The sequence below is a fragment of the Lonchura striata genome, chromosome 2 (genome assembly GCF_050655825.1).
Source record: "Lonchura striata isolate lonStrDom1 chromosome 2, ASM5065582v1, whole genome shotgun sequence".
Lineage (NCBI taxonomy): Eukaryota > Metazoa > Chordata > Aves > Passeriformes > Estrildidae > Lonchura > Lonchura striata.
This window is the reverse complement of record NC_140704.1, coordinates 92,721,396-92,733,988: the sequence shown is the minus strand read 5'-3', so window position 1 is coordinate 92,733,988 and position 12,593 is coordinate 92,721,396. Positions and strand designations below refer to the sequence as shown.

The 12,593-nt window shown below is 37.7% G+C and overlaps 1 protein-coding gene across 12 annotated transcripts in view; it reads right to left on the bottom strand.

Moving 5' to 3' along the window:
• LOC110469722 (poly(rC)-binding protein 3) overlaps positions 1–12,593 on the bottom strand; it is a 497,474-nt gene that overhangs the window by 393,411 nt on the left and 91,470 nt on the right. For all 12 annotated transcript variants that reach the window (XM_085573686.1, XM_085573677.1, XM_085573675.1 and 9 more), the window contains exon 2: positions 464–593. The gene's annotated coding sequence lies outside the window, so the exon portion shown is untranslated. The remainder of the gene's footprint in view (positions 1–463; positions 594–12,593) is intronic.

Genomic DNA, 12,593 nt, shown 5'->3' with positions numbered 1-12,593 from the left:
AAAGTTGCTTATGTGAAAAGCAGGGAACACAGACCCATATCAATAGCAATCTAAGTACAGTCAGCACTGTGCAGATGAGTTTTCCTCCTTTCTTTCCTTTTCTGAATCTCTTTATGAATCATGAGGCATTTGGACTGATTCAGTAATGGATATTTTTGTTTCACCTGCCACATTTGAAAATGGCTTTAACAGCACAGCATACATTAACCCTCTCCTTCCTATATAGAATTGCCTGCCTATTAAATCCATGTTCAGTGCTTAAACTGAAAATATAGGAGATATTTGGCTTAGTGCTTCTGAATGCATGTGAGGCACCAGTGTCAGAGTCCTGGAAACATGACACATTTTGATCTTCTTTTTCTCAACAATTATTGGATAAATAATTTCTTAGGCAATGCTTAAAGCAGGCTCACTCATTGTGTACCTGACAACACATGACTGTGATGACAGGACATTTACTCACCCTGCCAGCCAGATGATCTGTAGGTCTTGGGAGTTTTTCTCTCTTTCTCTTCTCTAGTCCACTCATGCATCAGGTTCCTTAGAGATATGTAAGCCAAGTGAATTTACTTTTCTTGCTCTGGGTGTAAGACCTGTGACAGAGAGGATAAAGAGACCAAATGTGCCATATGAAGGTACCAGAACAATAATTTCCAATCATACTCTAATTCAGGTTATTCTTACCTCCTGCCTTCCATAGTAACCAATATTGAGGAATAAAAACCCCAAGAGTTGATTTAAAAATAAGCAGCCTGGAGGAATTACTGTTTAGTAAGGGCCAGAATCTTTTACGCTGCCCTTTGTAGAGAAATAAATGTGCAAGAAAAACTTTCAATGGTTTAACTAATTCTACTGTTTAACAGATCATGTTTCAAATAGATGCATTTAGTTTGACGCATCCACTTTTACTTTCTATCTCACTGTTCAGATACTACAATGATCTGTTCTGAAATATTAATTCAATCTCACCATTCTACACATATTGTCTTCCCTGTTCCTTCTCTAAGCTATTTTTCCTACTGTTTTTCACTCCAGAATGTCCAGAGTGAAAATTATTTACTGGTTTTATGGCTATTTTTTTGAATACCTATAGACTTTCCCACTTCAAGGATGAACTGCTCAGACATAAATATATTTCAAAACTGTGACCAAGCATTTCTGTTTCCCTCTTTTCCTCCCTGTACCACCAAGTGAGCTGAGGGACACCAAAGCCATCTATGTCACTTTCCTGCTCTATTTTCTTCAAAAATACATCTAGTAAAGAGGTGGAAAAGGAGACTTTGGAACACAGGCACAGATTATATCCTCTATAACCACTGGACCAGAATAGGTCAAGGAGAGGAAAGCAAACATGCAAACCCCAATCATGCTGCACTTAAAAATATCATTATAAAAAGCTGAAATGGCTAAATGTCTAGCTTTGTAGAGCTCTCCTGAATAATTTTTCTGTTTTGTCAACTGAATAGCCAAGATACAGAAGTAACTGAGGGAGAAAGGAACCAAGAATAGGTCATTATTTAATTGCCTCATGAAGTATAAAATACAAAGGACTTTCACTAGGGGTTGCTTTGGAGGTAAAATTTGAAACACCTCTTCAGGGAGTTTTCTATTAAAGGTCATGGGTATCAGAATCTATCGTCTCACTTTAGATCAGTTATAAAGATACTATAAATAAAGTCTCCTATATGGCACATTGTCATTGATTCCCACTTCAGTGTAATCAGCACTGCAGACACAGGAAAGTCCTAAAATAAACAGCAGTAGTCTCTACTTACTGCACATAAAAAGGAGTCAGAACTTCTGTATTTATATCTGAATATCTTGTAATGAAGATATTCATTACAATAAGTAATTCATTGTAATTTAAGATATGCATCACGCTTGCTGTAGAGCAAATTATTTTATTATGATTTCAATGAACAAATCTACTATATCAAAATACATTGTAGCTATGACAACAGTAATTCATAGTTTACCACTGTCTTTAACACTAAGCAAATTAAGTAATTTTGCTGAATTCTTTCTTGATAATGAAAATGTGATAATAGTAGTGTTAGCATTTACTGTTCTTAGAACTAGGCCAGTTTCTTGACAATTTTAAATACACCAAAAAAATCTTTCTGAGATAAAAACAGACCATAAAGCTGGAAAATACAGTGTCTATTCTACTGAAGCTACTAAAGAACTCATTTTGCTCATAAATTCTGGGCAAAAAACCCTAAAAAACAAACAAAATTTTAAAAAAATCAAAATACTGTAGTAATTTTACTTATATGCAAATGAAAAATCATGCTAAAAAAATCCCTTGTGGAAATAGATTGTTTTGATATCTTCCACCTTACCCTATATATCTTGCTGAAAAAGCTTTGAGAGTATGAAGATGGGAGTAGGAAGAATGACATGAAAAATAGAAACCAAATATTTGCATCAACTTTTTTGATAGCTCCTACGGAAATGTGTCTCCTGAGACCCAAGACAGTAAAAGGGGCCCAGAAGAGGAAGCTGCTTTCTGAAAAGAGCTCCCCCAGTGCACTGGGACCTCACAGGTTGCCATATGGAAAGTCATGCGGGCACAGCAGATGGATAGCACAGGATAAAGAGGTTGGGAGGTCTACTTGGGAGCAGTGCAGAACTTCCTTGTTCTGGACTGCTTGGATGAAACTGGGGAAATCAGGCCTCAGCTGGATTTGAAACTGGTGAGGAACATGAGAAACTACCAGATGAGCTTGTAGGGGAACATAAGGAAGTCTGAGAAATAGGTTGTTAGGAGAGGCTGGAAAATCTCCATCCTTGTAGATGCTCCAAATTCAGCAGAACAAGGCTGCTAGTGATGTTATCTAACCTTTTCTTGCTTAGACTAGGACATTGTTGATACCCTCCAGAGCCCTCCGGAAGTCTATTCTAACAAACAAATTGCTGTGATTCAATGACATAATGCAATTTGCCTACAGTTTTCTTCCCTGTGAATAAAAGAAGGGTGAACATAAGAAGAAACACCAGAGGGAATAAAAAGTAAAAATTTATGTCATATTTAATAATTTTCTAAAAGAAAGAATACTGAATTTGAACAACAAAAACTGAAAACAAGTAAAATTATTAGACTGTTACTAATTATGGTTTTATTTTATCTTTCAGTGTCTGTCACCTGTATGATTTTGTAAGCCATTCACCTTGTTCTGCTTTTTTCCTTTCACTGCAAGTAAGTTGCAATACATAGGACATGGACGTTCTGAGTCCAGCCTTCACAATAGGACTTGTAGGGGCCCTTCATTTAATCTGATATTTCCCTGAGCAGAAAGCTTCCACTGTACCATGGGATGGCACCAGACTGTAGGCACTATTATTTTTCCAGGTGAATGGTCCATCTGTTTTCCCTCTTTGCCTTTTCATGTTTACCCAAAAAAGTGCAAGAATTTAGCACCATATACTTTTCAAGCCTGAGTAAGCAGCTTAATTATTCAGACAGAATAGCATTGATTTGAAAGTGTCTGAACAAATGAAATTCAGGCTTGCCAACCTCATTGAGAAGGACAGCCAACCTGCTCAGGGAATTTCCAATTGTGTTACTTACAGTTCTTGTTTCTTTCTTTTATTTCAGGGTCATTTTATGCAATACAGTGCAAATTCTGGCAAAGCAATCACACAACTGCTTTTGAAATCAGAGGAGACTTTGCTAAAGTGGCAGACCTTCAGCTTGCTCTGAATTCAAGAGCACTCAAAGACAATACATGAATCAGGGAAGTTGACAGCTGACAGTGATAAAAAAATAAAATAGTAGACTCAATTCAGCACCCACTAAAATGAATGGGACAATTACATCTGTAATGAGCTACCCTTCAACATGAAGTAAATATCACACTCTATTGTTGACTCCTTCTTGAACAATAAATTCAAGTCTCCTTAATGTAATTTATGTCATTCCACAGGCTCATTTTTAATAAGCCATGCTTTGTTTTCTTCAGTATTTCCAAGGGTACGAATTTAGGCAATGGACAATCATCTTCCACAGTAATAACTTTTATCACAGCAGTCATGCTACAAAATAGAGACTCTATTATACTCCATTTACTAAATGTAGATAGGAATCAACTTCTTGGGCTATAAATGGACAGTATTACTCATTATGTTATTTGCTATAATAGTTGAACACCAATGAGTTGCAGATCCAACAAATATCCAAAAATGGCTGTGCAAAAAGCCCTTAAATTATGTTCTTGACAGATAATAACCAGTGCTGTACACCCCTACTTTTTTATGTTATGAACAATATGTACACTATATTTATGCAGGAGAAACCAGTATTTAAAACCCTTACATTGATCATAAAAATAGATTTTATTACAGAAAACAGTGTCTTGCCGTAAGAGATTTACAACTGATTAAAAAGGATGGCTTGTCCTAAAACACTTACATGATTGCATGCAAAGAAAACAGATGGTCTGTGTAACAGTAATTTGATTTCTTCCAGTAAACATTACTCATGATACAGAAAATGCTTATGCTGATCTACTCCAGAGTGATGTGTTCACTTTGCCTCTCTCTTTAAAAGAAGCCTGTAATTCTGTTGAAGAAAGAGCACTGCAGCTCTGGTTTCCCAACATATCAAATAAAATCAGGTTGTCTAATGCATCATTCCTCACTTAAGAGACTGACAACACAAAGATTAATTTTAACTTTTCACTCTTCCAAAAGTGCTTAACATAATGCTATGCTCCCTACTCATTTAATCCTTTTTGTAACACTTCAGAACAAAGAACAGAATACTATTTCTACCTTCATCGCTGAGAATAAGCCAAAATTCAATGTTTATTCTCTTCTGCTGCATCTAACATTCTTCTCCTTTATATAACTGTAGGTATACAGGAAGGAGGGAAAAGTCTTGCTGGTAAGGCTTCATCTGTCTACCTCAAATTTTGTTCTACCTTTTGAGTCACACCAAGAATGCTGCTTAGGAAAATTCAGCATCCACATTTCTCCTACTCAAGCTTTCTTCTTCCCAAACACTGATTGAAAATCTACTTGCCTTTGTAAGGCAGACAGCCCTCATGGGGTTGTTTAAATCACTAAAGTTCTTGGAAACCAAACCATGAATAGGAATTCTGTCACTTTTTCACACAGAATAATGGTCTAGGGTGATATAGGGTTCATGTTGCCTTTTACAGATCTTTTTTTGCATGAGGTGAATACCGGCAGATCTTTCTCAAAGGCACAAATTTAACCCCTAAAAATGCATCCTTATATATTTTCCTGTATTTCACAGGGACTTCACACCTGAGTATGTTTTGTCATCTGCAAGTAATACATAATAATACATAATAATACATAATAATACATAATAATTCCTGCTGGAATGTAAACCTATGTGTCATTATCTTGTCTTTTTTCATTACTGTTGCTTCACCTGACTGGCCTGGACTTATCCCATCCAAATGAAGTAAGGGCACAATCCTATTAAATACCTGCTGGGAACACCCTAAGCTGCCGCTCTTGTCAGTGGGAATTAAAGGTTCTCGGCACATTGTAACAGGTACTCAGACCCTTGAGAAATTGGACCCTTAATTAGATATTCCCTCATGACATTGTGTGATTATTTAATGTTCTGACAAGATGCCTCAGCAATCTCACAGGCCTTGAATTAACTACCCAAGAAGAGCTCTTTGCCAACTACAATTCTCTGAAACCTTTGTCATGCTTGGCCATGGAAGCAAATTGCATTTCATGGAGCATATGAAATGATTTACCCATTGAATTGGCTGAATTATATATAACATGAACTACTGGCCAGGCTTGACATGTCCAGTTTTAAATAGCTGTTCTTTTTTTGTCCCTTTCCTTTTCCCTTGTGGGTACCCTCCCCTCCACTCTTCATGCACACGTTTTTTTGTCCCACTTGCTGGCAGAGCTCAGCAGCAGCAGCAGCAGTGGCAGTCCCTGTGGCGACATGGGATGATTCATCACACAATCTACATGAGGCAGATTAATACTGCCAGAACAGTCCCTTATTATGAATTTCCTTTTCTCTGTCTGGCTCATCTGCATTATAATGTTTGTTAGTCACATGTAAATTTTCAGCTTAAGCCTATCCATTCAGGGGCTGCTGAAGTTTTTTAATCTACATTGAAAAGTTTTTAAAAAACCCCAACAAAATAAACATTTCTGCCTTGCAGCTGATGCCATGTTATCAAACACATCAATAAAAGCCATAGTAAGCATGAAAAACAAAGCATAAACAGACAGAGGAAGTGCTAACATATAAATGCATAAAACAATGGTCATTTCATCATCCCCTATGCATATCAGCTTTAGGTACAATCACCTCAGGGAGAGGACATAGGTTTAAATGCTTTCCATAGGATTTTAGCATTCTGACTACTAAAGCCTGGCTCAAGTGTGCAAGATTATGGTGATTAGCAATGAATACTCATCTCCCATCCACTTTGTAGAAAAGGAAGATAGAGAAATATTTGGACCACCTACCCTAAATCATGCAAAACCCGAACGTCCACCTCAGGCCCAATGACGGTGGTCAGGGCATATCAGATACCAAAAATGAAATGTGTTGCAGGTTAAAAATAATAGAAACAATGACTGTCATGAGAAGCATTTAATTACACTCTAAAGGCTGTGGTCTTAGGAAAAGCTTTATTACACTTTGAACTTCTCTGCCCCTGCTGACTTGCAGCATACTTTATGAGACCTCTAGGAAGATATAGCAGCACTTGCATGTTCTCTGTTGTGGCCTGTAGTTTCTTTGCTTGCAATCGCTTTTTAAGAGGTGTATTCAAATTCAGTTTTTGTGGTCACAAGTTTTATTAAGTCTAAATCAAACAATTTGCAGACATGCAGTCTATCCCAGCCCTCTTCCCTACCCAGACATGGCTCTTGATTTACCTGCTTACATTTAAGAAGCTTTTTCATCCTTATATTGCTAATATTTCCATCAACAACATTTTTTTTTATGAAGCTTCAACATAACCTTAAATTGTGTCTCACAAGCACCATCAAATCCACTTCCATGATAAGGAATCAAACTTTCGATGAATCATTCTACCAATCAGTTTCAATGATAACAAAAGCAGGTCCTTGAGTGCTTTATGCATTCTGGCAAGCATCTGCTTTGCCAGGAGTGGATTAAATAACACTACCTCTATTATTCTAATAGTGTGGAAGATAATATAAAATATTTATATCATGATCTGCAGGCAAAATGCCTACTCTAAATTATGCTCCACAAGCTCAGCAAGGTATTATATTGATACCTCAGTTTAAATAATTGGGCAATTTTAGTTATTCCTTACTCTATGAATCTCATGTAATTTTGCTGTTTCCCCCTTGGGAATGCTATCTATTTTAGTAAGTACTATTTTCTGTGTTCAAGGGTTTCCTGTGTACTAGTACAAATACCTCACCCGCATAATACTAAATCACAGGGCCAGGAGAGTAACTAGAAAAAACACAAATGCTGTCAGTGCAGGTCAGTATTCTTCCTGAGCTTCTTTATTGCACATCTGTAGGCTATCAGACATTTTTTTTCTACACAGCTATGAAGAAATTTGCTTAATGCTGAATTTTCATCTGACTTCCAAATTTGCAAAGAAGGATTTTATAGTTATTTGCAAAAACTGTATTCACAAAGCCTCTTCTTTGTGGAACCAAACTACATGGCAGGAATAATGGCTGTAAATACCAAATATCATCTCTCTTCATAGTTGTGTTTTTTGCTTTACTTGGGTTACTCCAATTCTCTATGTGGTTATGTAAGGCTACTTTAGGATCACAAGCTCATTCTTAAAGAAGTCACTTGTTTCATTTGCCTGAAGTTCTAACTTGAATTTTGAACACAAGAAGCACTATGCTTCCCCACATTTCATGATTATACAGTGCAGGACAGTTAGCATTAGATTCTGCATTGAGCAAAAAGCAGTGTATGTGTGCTTATGATGTTCTGTACAACCCGAGGATAATATGGTGTAAGAAAGAAGGGCATGAGCATTCCTGTACAGAGTATTCCCTGGGTAGGTGCATTTTCACTCAGTCTGGAGCCAGTAGTGACAGCTCACTGAATCTGCCCCTCTAACCCTTATGGTGCTTTGCTGAGTGTCAGCATCCTGGAGAGGAGTGCAGAGGGAAAGCAAAAGTGGCACACACTAGACTGTGCTCTGTGCCTCCCCCTTCACTGACAGAAGCAATCCTACTGCAGCCTTTCACATGCTATGGACAAGCACAGTCTTTGAAGATTGGAATCTCTGCTAACAGCTCAGGTCATCTGTAAAGGAAATGTCCAAGTTAATGGCATTTTTAGTGGCCTGAGGGAATCTTCTCTACAGGCTGTCACATGCAGTCTTGTCTGCACTTAGATTCAATGACTACTGTAGGCTGGTCTTGCCCAGCTCACTTCCCACTGTGCAATTTCTCTGACCAAACCAGCCTTCTTACAATGCTGCTGCTGCTATGTAAGGATCACCTCCTCCAGGGAATGGACACACCTTGCCCTTCAGCTTTATTCCCATTGGTAAGGGCAGGCATGGACAAAGGCAGCAGGAGGAAGGGAAGCTGGAAGGGTTTTCCTTGACCCTCTTGCTCTTGTCAATTCTGCCTCAGGTCCAGCCACACCACTCGACAAGGACAGAGACATGGCTGCAAAGCCCACCCTTACCAATGAGAAACAAGGAATAAAGAATTGCCTGTTCTTAATGCCCCCTCACTACATGAGTCTGCTCCTTTATTTTGTAGGCACCTCTTACTGCAGTGTCCTCCAGCACTTGCTCTCCTATATGTATCAACATATTTGTAAGTAAATATTTGCATTTCCCCTCACTGGTCTGATTTCTTCCCACTTTCTCAACCTACTCCTCATACTGACCCTCATGAGGAACATGAGAAAGCCCTCCTGCCTGCTTAAGCAAGCACTTGCCCTACAGCAAAATGAGAAGAACTTCTCACATTAATGAAAGAACCCTTCCCAGTAGTCCTGCAGAAGTAGCAAGGTGTTTGATTTTCACTTCCATTTTACTCTAGATATGATTTCCCTCACTTGTGTAGATATAGCTTTAGCATCAGTCACACTGCTGACTATTTCATGCTGTTTACACCAGACAATAAGAAACCCAGGGTGTGTCTGGACTGCCCATAAGCCTGAAGCCTGCATTTAGCATAAATGGAGACTGCATTTAGCATAAAATTTCAGGTAGATTTAGTAGTCTGATATTGTGTAAGTGAAAAAAACAGCTGGCTGGAGAATGTGCAGTCCCCATCAGGATCGCACTCAAATGTGAAGCTGAGATGTACATTTTACATTCAAACAGCTTTTTTGACATTTGGATGCTTTGCAGACCAAAGGGGAAGATATGAATTCAAGTCAAGCTGGCACTTGGCTGCTTTAGAGCATGTCCCAAGACATCAAGGATGGTTGAAATTTTGCATCTGCTCTGTTGAAGACCTGGTCAACAAATACAAAGGAGTAAATACAGACCAACCATTTGAGTAACGTCAGGTGTGTCAGACACAAAGAGGAAAGGTATTGTGCTCTGAATGTCTTTGCTCTATGACCTTTGGTGACAAAATGTTGGCAGCAACTGGGATTCTATTGATGCAGTCCTCCACTCCTGGCAAAATAAGAGCAAGGTTCCCCAATAATGAGTTTAATATTAAAATTTGTTCAGAGAGAGTTTTTTTCAGGTTCTCACTGAATGTTGTGCTTGTCTTTATGGCTTGTCACAGCTGACATGATTCTTAATCAGAGCTCCTTTAAAAACACAGTGAATAGATAATAATATCTGGAAAACTAGGACATTAAAACTTTGATTCACACTGCACATCTCTCTAGTCTTATCATGCATTATGCATAACTGTACTATATTTTGAAGGAAACTGCTGTGACGTGTTTTCAGCGTGAGATATATGCATGACTGCAGTCCACAGCACATCAAAAAACCATGATTCTGATCTGTGGAAGATGTTCACATAATTAGGCAAAACTGCAATACAGAAACATTTTGCTCCAAACCAGAAATATTTTGGGTCGATAACAAAACAGTTGGATTCCATATTAACACAAGCAAGTGATAGTTTAGGTGCCTCAGCAGCCCAGTGTCAAGGAAAATTACTTTCCCTAAAACTCCAGTTTGCCATGCGAAGTCTGTCATTGAAATTAATCAAACTCCAGTTAGTATGCAATAAAGATCCACAGCTGCCTCCTTTTATCGTTCTAGTTTTGCTTTTTAAAGCAATAGTAATTATTGACAAATTGGTATTGACTCTGATCTCTTTAGCAGTTATGTAGATAAATTTTCATCCTTTTAATTTACTTGGCAGTGCTAATATCATATCCCCACTTTAATGATGTGACTGAATTTAAAGATTCATAAATTCATTACTACAGTACATATCAAGGTTAAAAGAGGGAGAATTCCCTTATCAGTATGAAGGACCCGTACAGTTTACAGCAAAACTAGATGAAATTACCCTTTTGTCTTTCAATAAGTAGAAATCTCCTGCAGTGGCAAATGTTCATAATGGACTGTTTAATCTTGACAATCATCTGAAAAGCATCTAATTCAATTAAAGCTCTAGGCCAAAGTGATCTCTCTTTTAACAATTAAATATTTATGTTAACACACGTATCACTTAATTGGCATTACATATCAAAGGATATTAAATTATTCTACAGGGTGCAAGGACTAAAAAAAGGCTTTAGCACAGGTTTAAAAGCCATTTCTCTACCAAACACTAAATAAAATATTGCAAGGATGAGAAAGAGCATCAAAGATGCAATAATAAGCAAGAATTAAGAAAAGTGAGAATTTGATGATCATTAGCTCTATGCTACCACTATGCTAACTGCTGGCAGGACAAGCTGTATGACAAGTCACCAGAACCACTGTGTTCACAGAAGCCACATTAGCTAATGCTGGAAGTGAGAGAAGGAACAGGAGCAGAGATTAGAGAGCTCTTAGACTCAGCAGTAGGTCTGTGTATTCTTGGTCATTAATCACTGCTGAACACTTGAGTCCAGAGCTGTGCCAAAGAAGCTATAAGTGCCACAATACAGTCTATGTCAACATGAACAGTATAACAAAACAATATTTAACAGCCTACATCATCTCAACAAAGATCAAAAGAATGTATCACTTTTTTTTCAATTATCTGGCAGAACCACACAGAATTTAAATATGAGAAAGCCCCACTAATTGGGAAACATAATTTTCAGGCTTTTTTATGCCTTCTTCTTAGGGAATTAGAACATATCTGTGAAGGGGAGGAGGTGAGAATTTGTCTGAATAGTTGCTAAAATTAACTTAAATGTGCAGTTACAGGCCATCTCTTCAGTTAACAAGGACTTACTGATACCATTTTATTTAGGGAGAAGTTGACTTCTACACTACCAAGTTGCTCAATGGGGAAAAATAACAAATTAACCTATTACATACTACTTTTGGAGGTCTTAGAGGGTGTACTGTTAAAATCGATTTTTTTTATTATTTCTCTATCAAAGGCAAAAGAAAAAAAATTAACTGGTGTAGTCAGTCAGTACCACTTCAAGAGATTAGCTGTGATGTAGATATGTGAGATTACCCATTTATACAGCCATTTGGAAGTGTAAAAGCTGTTCATTGATGTTGCAAATATTAGCAAATAAAGCCTGTTTAAGCGAAAGTGTCAACACTAAGCTGGCATGAACAGATGCTGCTACCAAATGTAGCCCTGGATCTCTCAGCTAACATTGCTGCCTCTGTGGGCGTAAGCCATGCTGGCTCCTTCCAGAAACACTTGTGGTAACATCAGAGAAAATACAGGCTGAGAAATAAAGCAGTTGGATGGAAGGAGGTCAGGATCTCTTCCTCCAGTGGCAGTAGAAGTTTAAGGTTCTTAATCTCATGTTCACCCTCTCTCCTAGAAGCAGGAAAGTGAGCAAACCTGAAACCAGAGGAACTCTTCATTCTACATTCCAGAATTATTTACCACACCCAACCAAGAGTGTACTTTCAATTATTTGCTAGTGAAAGAAGAAAATATGACACTTTGTCAGAAATTAGAGCAACAAACATTTTAGAATTTAAGTCCTTCTTAGAGGAAAGCATAGCAAAGGATGAGTAACAAATACCTAGCAAATAAGGAGAATTATATCTGTGAGAAGACAAGGGAATTTTAAAAATGGAGTTGTGCTGTGCAGAAACAAAAAATGGAGACACAAGGTGCAAATCTAGGTGTAACATCCCAAAAATGAAACATAAGGTCATGTAAGCATTACTAGTTATTTTAGCCATGTACTTCTCAGAAATACAGTGTGTGTACTCCTCCAAGGGTTTATTTTTAAAATTATGTTAATATCTAGTATTCATCTCAAACTTCAGTGAGTTTGGAAAAGCTTGCTCCTTGTACACAGACTGATCACTGCTACACTACGAGCACTTCTACAGGAGCAGCTGATTATAAATCTTTCCAACATATTTCTTTGCACATTCCTTTGGCTATTTGCAATGAGCTTTCTCACAATATATTCCTCTAGAATGGATTATATGCTATTCATCAGGCTTCTAAGGTTATGTTTTACAGTTCAAAAAACCCATTTTTTTTTCCGCTGGCCACTTTTA